The sequence below is a fragment of the Dermacentor albipictus genome, unplaced genomic scaffold (genome assembly GCF_038994185.2).
Source record: "Dermacentor albipictus isolate Rhodes 1998 colony unplaced genomic scaffold, USDA_Dalb.pri_finalv2 scaffold_15, whole genome shotgun sequence".
Lineage (NCBI taxonomy): Eukaryota > Metazoa > Arthropoda > Arachnida > Ixodida > Ixodidae > Dermacentor > Dermacentor albipictus.
In genome coordinates, this window is record NW_027225569.1 from 2907769 (window position 1) to 2920743 (window position 12975).

Sequence of the window (12975 nt, forward strand, 5' to 3'; positions counted from 1 at the left end):
TGGTCCTCCTCGAAACGGTTCCTAAAATGAGTTAAAAAAATGTCTTGGATTTCTACTGGGTCGCGTGTAGTCGTACCGTCCTCCCTCGTGGCCTCCATTATTTCCCTCGCATCCGTTGTCCCTTCTCGGTTGTTTTCTTCCGCGCTGAATTGCATAGGACATGGATCGCGTTGTGCTTTTATAGTTCTTTTCTCCAGGAGGCGATCGTACCTTCTTTGCAGCGTCTGTAGGTATAGTCCGGTGCATGAGGTGATGACGTCCGCCCTTGTTATAATTTGCATTCTACGCAATAATTCCTTTAGCTCGGCGGTGAGGCGCCGGTGCCTCGCTTTTCCTTCGGCTTGTAAAGCCGCCGTCCATTTGCCTTTTAGGTCTTCCCAAGTTGATGGGCTCATCTGTGGCGTTCGTTCAGTTATTTCCTTGAGGTGTTGCTTTAAGTTACTCTTGCTGACGTCATCCTGCAACAGGGCAGGGTCGAGCCGCCAACTTCCGAGCTGTGTTTCCTGTCCTGGGTGGCCTCTGATTGTGCGTATCACCGGGAAGTGGTCCGTCCTTGTCTTTAGAAGGTCCGGGAGCGTCGCCACGACACAGGCCTGGAGTTTCGGGACGAGGCAGTCGGGCACATAGATTCTGTCTATTCTACTCGACGCCCTGGAGGAGACGCGAGTGGGCTCAAAATGATCATTATGGAGAGAAACCCATACATCTGTAAGGGAGAGGTGGCGGAGGATTTTGGTGCATTCTCTTGCATTGTAGGTGGATCCCCCTTGCCCGGGGCCTCTGATGTCTCTAGTGGAATTAATAACACAATTGAAGTCGCCTAGGAGTACGTGAGGAATTTTGTCAAGAAGCAGCGGATGGAGGGCTTTGAAGAAGGCATTGGTGTCCGAACGAGTTGCTGGGGCGTAGATGTTTACGAAGCGAATTTTCCTATTATCTATGTAGACGTCTAACATCAGACTCCGACCATTAGATCCGTAGAGGCAATGTGCACGCTTTCTAAACCGTCCCGTCACGAAGATGGCCCCCACGCCGCATGCTCGGCCGTTTGTCAGTGAAAAAAAAGCTTCTACTTGGATTTCGCGTTTAAATGCCTCCACATCTAGTGGGGTCCTGAAATTACTTTCTTGGATGAAAAGGATGTCTAAACACTTGTCCCTCGCCAGGTTTAGGATCTCGCGTTGTTTGGTTTTGTCGCGAAAACCTCTGACGTTGAAAGTTGCAAAGATAATGTGGGCCATGTACACTAGGCTCGTTTTCTAACCTAGGGGTTGGAATGTAAACAAACACGAAAGACACAAACAGGAAACCAATGAAAGAAAACGAGAGGGTGCTATAGGTAGCGCGAGTGTTTCCCAGTCATTGGGGAAATGCTGGGCCTGCTATCGTATCCGTGGCGTCCATATCGGTCTCGTTCGTTGGCACAGTTATTTCCTTTTGCGCAGGGGGGTCCTTTCTAGGTATTTTTTTTGGCATCTTTGATTCACTGTCACTGCTGGTGAGTTCTTGTTTTGCTCGCCTTTGGGTTTCTGGACTTGTGAGATCTTTAGCGTGTTTTCTTGCTTCGCCTCCTCTTCGGTGTGAACGAGATCTGTGCCTTTGTGGTTTTGGCGTCTGGGCCCCAGCGGTCAGGGAGCTTGGGGTTCTGCCGCCGCGTCCTTTGAGTGTATCTTTCCCGGCCACGTTGTCCACGTCCTTTTCCTGCCGTACTTTTTGAGGGGGGTTTTCGGCGCTTGGTCCGCTGTTTATTTTTTCTTCGTTCAGCTGTTTGGCTTCGAGGGAGAGCGGTTCTTCCTGTGGTGTGGCCTTCTGGGGTTCACACTTCCCGGTGCTCACTATGGCGTGGCTTTTTTCAAGGGTGCTTTGGTTAAACTCCGTAATTTTTGCCTCGCTGCTGGCGTTTCCTAAATCAGCTGCGCGAACTGGGGGGCGCGTTTCGCCTGACGATCCCATGCTCTCGGTTTCTGTTGAAACCGCGGTTTGATTTTGGGACGCTGCGTCATCAGTTATCTCATCGCAGCTCTCCTCTGATGAAATTTGTTCTGGTCGACGTGCGGTCGTTACTCTGCAGGCGCCGTTGTCGCTTTCTGAGGTGCTCTCTGCACCTTCCCAGAAATCATGTGATTGTTTTCTTATGATGGGTTTGCTAGGTAGGAGCACCTGTAGCGCTGGTGTTAAACTTTCGGTAATCGTCGGGAAAGCCTGGTTAAGTTGTGCGTTTGCGGCCTGCTCTGGGGCGGTGGGCGAGTGCCGGCCAACAACGCCTGCGTACGACTTGGGAAAGGCCTTCCCGCGAAAACAAGCTTTTGTACCGTGGCGGCCTCCGCACTTGTGACACTCCTCCTCACAGCCTTTCGTTTCATGCCCGAAGATGCCGCACCGTTTGCAGTATGGCGCGGTGCACATATTAGCGATGTGGTTGTCAGCTCCACATCTCGCACACACGCGCCTCATGCCTCTGTATTCACACATGACTCTGTGGCCATGGACAGTCATGAAATTAGGAACTGGTCGGCTCATTTCGATACGCACCACTCTTACGCCGCTTAGCTTATTTTGGCGGTTAGCCACTTTTGCAAAGGACACGCTCTTAACTTTGCCGTAAGGCTGTAAGGCATATGACAGGCTGTCTGCCGACATATAGATTGGATAGCGGTACACATTAACAAAAGTGAGTGGGGGGCCGACAGCGTCAACAGGCACCTTAACATGGTTGACGTGAAAACCTTCAGCAACCATGAGCCTAGTGGCTTGCGCAGCATTCCTCGTGCAGACGAGAAATTTTGCGCCACCCATGTGTTGTAACGCTAATACGCTGTCGTCCCCCGCAGTGGCCTCGACAGCATCAATAAGATCACCTATGGATATATCGCCCTCAGGGGCATCGAAAGTGAAACAGTTCTCCCGTAACGGGGTCTCACTGCTTGTGTCCATGGTGCGGGGGGCTTGGTTGCTTGAAGCACGGCCTCCGGGATTCATGGCTGTACTGGTTCTTGTCGTGTACAGCTGGCGCTGAACGCCGCTGTACTCTGGTAGGCCGGGGGCTCAGCAGGTGGCGCTGGCTCCGCGGTGTTCAGGGGGTTGGCCGGCGGCTCGACAGGGGGCGGTGGCAGTGATGCCGGCTCCCGTGATCATCGGCCGCTCGGCAGGCACAGCAGAGGCCCGCCGGAGTGCTCTGCTGCACGGTAGATGGCGAACGGCTCCAGACCAGTGGAGCCCTGTGGTAGCTCACTCGGGACGGTCCTGGGGCCTGGGGAGCCAGGGCCCGATCCAGGTGGGCCGGTCCTGGAAGCAGCGCAGCCAGGGGCCAGGGCCCAAACCAGGAGGGCTGGTCCTGCAGCAGCGGGCTGGGGCTGGATCCGAGTGGGCCTGTCACGGCCAGATCCCGGAGGCAGTGCAAACCCGAGCCAGGAAGGTCCAGGGTCCGGTCCGGGTCCCAGGAACAGGACTTCTCGACGCTCGACGGGCATACACGTGGGACCAGGGAGGTCCCAGGTGCCGAAAAGAGCAGATACAGAATACTCACGCTTTGATCTTAGCCAAAAGGCCGAGAAGCGATGTCCTCCACTTCACTGCATTGTACTACCGCCTAGTGGGCGCCCTGCCGACGTTGGTAACCTCAGCAACAGCGTGGGCAATTTTATAAAGTTCAGCCTGTCTAGAGACTCTATGCTCTCTAGCTCACAAATGAACTCGCTATGCCTCAGTCGTTCACTGCTAACGAAACGCTGTCGCGTAGCAACTAGACCCGAGTGCCAGCATGTTTGTAAGGCAAAACTAACGAAGGCAACCTCTTAGAGAACGGAACAGGCGAGCGGAAAACACGTGCAAGGGGAATGCTTACTTCCGTCTGAATGCGACCGCTCAAGGTCACCTTCTTTGAGGCCTTCGTTTCGAGCCCGTGCGCAATTGTAATACACTACGCGCGTTTCCTTCATTTCTTTTTATTTACCGCAAAGCCCATAGAAAATTTTGATACGGCACAGGCCGGGACGGATCGCAATGTGTCGAATCGACCGTTAGAATTAGGTAGCGTGCCCCATGTACGAAGACGAGCAACATAGAAGTGAATGAAAATATAATTATTGAAAAGGCTGCGCACTCCTTCCAAACGGAAACATAGTGGAGAGAAAGATCGCCATGTGAAGCACAGGTATTGTAAGAAAAAAGTGCTACCTCTTCATCTTTACCACCACTGTGTGTGTGTGTATATATATATATAGTAGTATGTTTATTTGGCCATATTATATACAATACAATATGCACTCGAGGTTAGGCTAAAGGAGGTAGACCAAGCATACCTCCTGACAAGGCCTAAACCCCGATCACGCATCAAGGCAACGGGGGCCGAATGGACAAAGGGAGAAAAAAAAAGTGAGCAAACATGATCACAATAGAAAATAGTTAATGATAGACAATAATAAATATCCATTAACAATAAACAAAAAATTCATAATATGCACATTCAAAAAAAAGAAAAAAACTAAGTATACAGAATTAGCTGAAATTTAACCGGGGGCAAAAGAATCGTCAGTTTTTTTTTTTTTAAATACAGACACACTATAACTTTCTAAAGCAATCTGAGTAAGAGACTGGTAGGCATTACACAATGTTATAATTTGATAATCGGTTGTTTGTTTACCATAATTTGTTCTGGGTCTTGCAGTAGATAGGGCAACGGAACGTAGACCATACGCAACGTTTCTTGAATTATAAGTAGTAGAAAAAGAGTTAAAGTCATGTTTGACTTTATAAAAAATGTGAAGAGCCAAACTAAAATTGTATAAAGGAAAGAAATTGCGAACATGAAATGTTTCGAAAAGATTAGCTTCAACAGATAAACTTGAACTTAATAAACGTAGAGCTCTTTTCTGGAGAGAAAGCAATTTGTGTGAATCAGTTTTGTTGCATGTACCCCACACTAGGTTGCAATAGACCAGGTGAGACTGAACAAGGGCACAATATAACTGTTTTTTTAATTTGTAGTGGGAGGAGATGTCTAACACAATAAATAACATAAATAGATCTGGCCATTTTTAGTCTAGTGTAGCTTATATGATCACTCCAACCCAAATCGCTACGAAAAAACACACCAAGGAACCGGCAACTATGAACTTGCTCGATGTTTAATACCCCTGTTACACGGGCACTTGCAACGGCCGTTAACGCAAACGGCTGTTGAACGCCGTAACGGCAGTGGGAACGGAACGGTGGTGGCAGCGCTCACACGGCACTTTCCATGCTCAGTCGGTTCACTTCCGTTTCGACGATTGATCACGTGACTCTTGAACTTTTAGAGCGCAGCTCTTTGGCGTCCGTTCCTGGGTTTCGCGTCGTCGTCGGCGTTGTCGTCGTCGTCGGCGTTGTCGCGGCCTCGTAACCAGCTCGCCGACGAATCTGCTGCTCCGCCGCCGCGCATGCGCGCTGTCGGCTCTCCGGGCGAGGGAGGATGATGGAAGGGAGGAGGAGAGACTGTGGAGGAGGGCTGGCTACACAAATGGCTCTTTGGCGTCCGTTCCTGGGTTTCGCGTCGTCGTCGGCGTTATCGTCGGCCTCGTAACCAGCTCCGCCCCCCTTTCATCCCCCCAGCGCTAGCAGCGACCGACTGATACCGCTTTCGTGAGTCCGCTACCGCACTCACGAAAGACGTCGTGCACTTCCTGCAACTCGCATTAACCGTCCATCGATCCACACCGATGTTAGTAGTGGGGGACTTTAATGTTGACATAAAGACAAACAGCAATTTCCTAACACTTATGCGGGAGAACATCCCGTTCCTCTCGCTCGTAACGCGTCCCACGGCTGTGACAACCTCGCGAGGCACTTGTATAGATCTCGTCTTTGAGAATCAAGCATTGGTGTACCAAGTCGAACATATATCAGTCTATTTCTCCGACCACAAAGCTTCCTTCATGACTGTCAAGAACTGTTAGTGGAGTCTTTGTTAAAGGAATACGTGTGAAAAATAAAAAAAAAATCTGTGATAGCGCATACATGTGTTGCTCGATTTCTTTGCCTCAATCTATCGAAAAGGTGAAACAGCTTATTTGCTGCGCTCAAATTTCGCATTAGGAAGTAACGTAATCGTCGGTAATTTTTTTACCTCGCCAACTCTAAAAAAAGTTTGTTTCTCCAATTATTTTCTGCGCTACATGCTGTTTAACGTGTTTGTTTAACTATTTGCAAAAGTTGTTTGCAAAGCTCAATTAGCCGATCCAATCCGATCCATGGCGTTGCAAAATGGCTGCGTTTGTTGTGGTTTCAACGTGGTGAAGCGTCCCATTTCACGTTTCATCGCTTGTACTAACCGCAGCTTCACTGTGCATATCCTTTTTTCTTTCGTACCGCGAGTGACCGTCTGCGCGATTCAGCAGGTGCAGTGTTGAACGTGGTACGACTTTGCGACGCGCACCCTAGAACAGCCGCGGAATGGCGGTTAGCCGGCCACCTTATGATTGCGACCGTGATTGTCCACCCGATTTGCTTCTCCTGGTTGCGCGCTTCGAGGCCTTGTCGTCTGCAAAAAGGGCTGAACTGCAAGCTGTGCGCATTCAGAAAGCGTCAATCAAGAAGAAGCGGAAGGCGGCCGAGAGGCGATGTCGCAGCCTCGCTGCACTCGCTGTGGTGATGTCTGCTAGGCAAAGGAGTGTGTGAACGCTTCATCCTCGCGTACACGGGCGCATTGTGCTTTTGCGCTCGCAGTTCGGCCAGGTGATCTTGCCACAGGTTAATAAGCAAATGCGTCAGTGACGCTGTCCAAGCAAAGAGATTTTGCGCCGGCGTGCTCACCTGCAGCGCGGACACGTTGCTGCTGGGGGCTGCCATCTTATCTACTGCACGACGAAACGGACGGAAGCGGCGGCGCAACGGAGACCGGCGAGCTCCGTTGATTTCAATCGCTGTTGGATTTCCAACGGCGCTCGCGCTGCCCTGTAACTCCGCCTAACGGCCGTTAAGGCCAACTGCCGTTTTTCTTAACGGCCGTTAAAGTGCCCTGGTAACAGGGGTATAAGTCATTAAAAAATGGTTTGATGTGATGATCTAATGGTTTGTTTTTTGGACGGAAGAGCATAAACTTTGTTTTGTTTACGTTTAATTGAAGTCGACTAACATAGAGCCAAACCGCTAACTCCTCAAGCCAGGTATTACATTGGTGTTCAAGTACTTGGAGACTGGAGCCGGAAAAAAAGACATTAGTATCGTCGGCATACATCATGATATTAGGAGTTAATGGAATGTTTACAATGTCATTAATATAGAGAATAAATAAAAGTGGTCCCAGAATTGAACCCTGAGGGACACCGAATTTTATCTAACCAAAACTGGATTTTACATCATGAACCTGAGTGTACTGTATCCGTGCAGTTAGATAACTTTCCAAAAGTGAATTTGCCACTCCACGGATCCCGTAAGTTTTTAATTTGTGGAGCAGTATTGTATGTTGCACAGAATCGAAAGCTTTGCGCAGGTCGAGAAAAAATTCCAACAGAAAAAAAGCTTAGTTTAAAAATTGTTAATTATAGAGTTTTTAATATCTAATAGAGCAGATTCTGTTGATTTACCGGCCTGAAAGCCATACTGTTGGGGGCAAATAAGATGTTTAGCTTGTAAGAAATTGTTTAGTCGCCTATAGAGTATACGTTCAGCTAACTTCGAAAACAGAGGCAATACCGAAATAGGACGGTAATTATTTGGGTCATTTTTGTTGCCTCCTTTGAATAAAACGGTAACGCGCGCGACTTTTAATTTGCTAGGGAATACACCAGAAAGAAGCATTCTGTTACAAATATGCGTAAGAGGGCCAGCAATAATATTTACAGCACATTTGATAGGAAAAGCAGCAACTTCGTCATCTCCAGGTGAGCAGGTGTTCCTGAATGAATGAATGATAGAAATAACTTCATCCACTGAAGTAGGGGACAAAAATATAGATTCAGTACTGCAAGAGGGTAAGTATGAGTCAACAGACCGAGTTGAATGACAGCTAGCAGAGGGTCGGTATGCTCCTGCAACTAAAAAGTGCTCATTCAGCATATTGGCAAGTGAAACTCCAGCATAATTCACCCCATTGACTTTCAGCTCAGAGGGAAGACAATTCTTCCTGTTCCCTATAATAACGTTAATACCTTGCTAAAGTAATTTAGGATTGTGTAAGATTGACGAAAACTTATTTATATAGAAAAAAGATTTAGCTTTCTTTAGGTCTATTACATCTAATTTATTTCAAAATTTTTTAACTTAACTAAATCATCCGGGCATCGTGTTTCCAAAAACGAGAGAACATTATGTTCTTTTCTTTAATTTGTTTCAAAAGTGCTCCTGTCATCCATTCTTTTCTAGCCTTTCTATGTTTTTTTATAGTTTGAGTTGGGAACGCAGCGTAATAGCATTCAAGCAGCTTCTGAATAAATATACCATAAGCACGGGACGAGTCATTTTCACCATATACATCTACCCAATTAATTGTCGACAACAAGTGACAAAATCTGGAGATACTCTTTTCATCATTAACTCTACGAGCACGAACGCGTTTATTCAATTTGGTCGTATCAGGAAAGAGTGAAAAGAAAGGCAAGTGATCACTAATCCCAGAAGAAAAAACACCGGATATGCAACTCTGAGGTGGGAATTTAGTGAAGCACAAATCAATTAATGTTTCAGAGTGCAAGGATATGCGAGTAGGCAATTTAATAGTATTGTCACAACCATTAGACAGCATTATTTCATTTAAGTTAATCTTCAGAGCGTTATCCTCCAAAAAGTTAATATTGAAATCACCTAGCACAATGATACGCCAGTTGTTTTGGTTAGCAAACTTCAGAAAACAATCAATGAAGCGAAAAAAATTGTCAGAATTTCCTTGAGGGGGGCGATACACAACCATAATAGCAACTCTATGAAAAGAAATGCAGACAGTTTCAAAATCAGTACAAACAATTGAATAATCCGACAAGACCTCAAAGCACAAATAATTTTGCACATATAAAGATACACCACCACCACGCTTTCCATCTCGAAATACTGAAATGGGTTTGTAACCAGGAAACTCGCTGACATCTGCATTTGAGGTAAACCATGTTTCAGTGAAGGCAATAAGGTCAAAATTAAAGTTCACTTTAGTTAATTCAGCTTCTACTTCTTCTGATTTATTTTTTAGGCTTTGACAGTTCAAGTGGTAAAGTGATAGTGTGTTGCGAGGATTGTAAGCACCATCCTTTAGAAAGTCGGTGAATGACTCGGCAGTAAAATAAGCCATTTTTGAGCAGGTGTACTGCGCAGTCTCGCAGCAACAGTGATGAAACCATCTTATCAATGCCCTCCTCACCAGCGATCCTGATGGCTCGTGCACCAGGTTGCTTTCGAGCGTAGATCTTTCCTACCTTTGACCAGACGAAAGCGTACTTCGTTTCCTTAGCCTTCATTGTAGCGAGCCACAGTAAATTCCTGCTAGAAGCCGTCAGGTTTTCAAAGAATCGAATGTCATCTTCGCATTTTTTGCGCTTTGAAATCCACTCTGTTTTTGTGGATCGGTTGGCAAAACGGATCAAAACCACAGGCACCTTGTCTGGTTGAGATGGAAGGCGGTGTAGCCCTTCAATGTCATTTGCTACAAGTGTGGGCAAGTCAAGCTTCACAGCAAGGCTGTTTACTTTGCTCAGTAAATCTTCACCATCTGTCACAGGCATTCCATGTATTTCCATGTTTTGCCGCCTACTGTACTGGCTCAGGTCGTTCAATTCTTGACGCAGTTTTCGAAGTTGCTGACCGTCCTGGTTTGCCTCAATGTCGTCAACTCTCTTACGCAGGAGCTCGATTTCCTTGTCATGCCTATTAGACACTTCGAGAAATTTGTCATACGTGTCAGACATATGTTGTACAGACTTTCAATGCTTGAAACGGTTTCCTTCAAAAATGTCAGATCATCCACTTTGGCCGTGAGATTTGCCAATGACTTACTAATCTCAGCAAGCCGTTTGCATAGGACAGCAGAAGATGCATCACTGCCGCTATCCTGACTGCGAGACGCCGAAGACCGACATGTCAAGCATTTCAAGGCTTTTCTTAATTCAGCATTTTTTGCTTTGAAACTCCGCTCCCCAACCGCTGCACACAGGTATATATATATATATATATATATATATATATATATATATATATATATATATATATATATATATATATATATATATATATAGCCCGTTCTAAACTTATGTACCAGCTTTTACATAAGAAGCTTAATATCGATACCTCTAGATATATCTACAGAAATGAAACACGGCCGACGCGGCATAAAAACACACAAACACTCAATGAGCATTCTTTTCATACCGATTGCTTTAAGAATTCCTTCTTTCCTTTAGCGATAAGAGAGTGGAATAAACTTAGTGAATCTATTAGTAACAGCTCCTCACTAGATACATTTGCTAATTCAGTGGAAGAACACCTCCTTGCCTTACAGCTCTGACACATAGCCAGGTTTGTTACCGATCTTCATAGCCTAACACTTTAATCTATGAGTGTGCCTTTTGTATGATGAATCATACGCATGACTGCATCCTGTTTGTCATGTTCATTATGTATTGTATATCACATGTGCTTTCAGGTGTTTTTTTTTCTCTTGTTTGGTTTCTTGTTTTCTCAGATTCTTCCTTGTTATAGTATATTGTGCCCAAATATTGCATTTGTGATGAACTACTTATTTCCTGTGTTTAGTGAAACCAAAACCTTTGCAATAACACACTTATGATTATATAATCTATTTATATTCTTTGTTCGCAAACACTACCCTATGTACTTGCCCTTCCTGGTATAATCCCATGAGGGATTGACAGTATGTGAAAATAAATAAATAAATATATATATATATATATATATATATATATATATATATATATATATATATATATATATATATATATATATATATACCTCGGATTATCCGAGATAGGTATATATATCTCGGATAATCAGAGGTAGATATATCTATCTATATCTCTATATCTATCTATCTAGGTAGATATAGGTAGATATATCTATCAATCCGAGATATGTAGATCTATCTCTCTCTCTCATATATATATATATATATATATATATATATATATATATATATATATATATATATATATATATATATATATATATATATATCGAATTGAACATCATGCCGGTCCTTTCTTGGTGCAATTCATTGTGTGACTCGAGAAGGCCGGTGCTTCTACTTTGAAAAAATTATAGTGCCCAACGCAGGCCAGTCGCCTGAATTATCATGCATGGACAAATAGAACAAGACCTCGATTCTGTTCTGTTCGTTTTCGGAATACGAGGTAATGATTAAGAGGGACAGGCGGGGGCATTCGTACTGCGGCGCTAGAGGTGAAATTCTTGGACCGTCGCAAGACGAACTACTGCGAAAGCATTTGCCATGAATGTTTTCTTTGATCAAGAACGAAAATCAGAGGTTCGAAGGCGATCAGATACCGCCCTAGTTCTGACCATAAACGACACCAACCAGCGATCCGCCTGAGTTACTCAAATGACTCGGCGGGCAGCTTCCGGGAAACCAAAGTGTTTTCGTTCCGGGGTAAGTATGGTTGCAAAGCTGCAACTTAAAGGAATAGACGAAAGGGCATCACCAGGAGTGGAGCCTGCGGCTTAATTTGACTCAACACAGAAAAACTTACCCAGCCCGGACACTGGGAGGATTGACAGATTGAGAACTCTTTCTTGATTCGGTGGATGGCGGTGCATGGCCGTTCTTAGTTGGTGGAGCGATTTGTCTGGTTAATTCCGATAACGAACGAGACTCTAGCCTATTAAATAGGTGCGGGGTTCCCAGCACCTTACAACCTTCTTAGAGGGACAAGCGGCTCCTAGCCGCACGAAACAGAGCAATAACAGGTCTGTGATGCCCTTAGATGTCCGGGGCCGCACGCGTGGTGCACTGAAGGAAGCAGCGTGTCTTTATCCCTGTCTGAAAAGACTGGGTAACCCGTGGAACTTCTTTCGTGATTGGGATAGGGTCTTGCAATTGTTCGCTTTGAACGAGGAACTCCCAGTAAGCGCGAGTCATAAGCTCGCGTTGGTTACGTACCTGCCCTTTCTACACACCGCCCTTCGCTACTACCGATTGAATGATTTAGTGAGGTCTTCGGACCGATGTCCGGCGCGGCCTTTCGGTTGCGCCGGTCTGATGGAAAGATGAGCAAACTTGATCATTTAGAGGAAGTAAAAGTCGTAACAAGGTTTCCGTAGGTGAACCTGCGGAAGGATCATTACCGGATTGTTCGAGGGTGACGAGCGCCATTGTTTCTACCCCGTGTGGGTGAAGCAGCTCGCTGCGCCCGACGCTTTCCGCCGCTGGCCCCGCTTGGACGCGGGGACGGCTGTACCCGAACAGGTACGGGGCGCGGGGCACGGGGCGCGTATTTGGCACGGGGCAAATACGCGCCCGGGGCACGTATTTGGCACGGGGTACGGGGCGCCCGGGGCACGGGGCACGTATTTGGCACGGGGCACGGGGCGCCCCGTGCCAAATTTGTTGCGCCCAGTGGACGCCGGCTGCAACCTTGGACGGTTGGCTTGGCCGCGCCCGCGGGTAGAAACGGCGTAACGCACACTGGGTGGGCTTTCTGTCCGCCTCGGCGCTCTTGCGCGGAATGGGAGTAAGACGATCCGACCTGCTGCTTTCGCCCAGTACGAGGGGAACGGCGAAGCGTGCGGTCGGTGAAGGAACTGACGGTCGAGAGCTACTGTCACTGCCGCTTAGTACACACGGAACCGTGGTGCCAGCGCTCTCCCGTCCTCCGCGCCAAACGCTGCCGAGTCTGAAAAGGCTGGCAGCTGCCGGTCGCTTCCTGCGGCGAGTATGGAGTAACGACCCGACTTTGTTGCTGCTGCCCAAGTACTAAAGGAACGGTGCGGCGCTCGGTCGGTCATGGAACCGGCGGTATGAGGGTGCGGCTGCCAAGAACG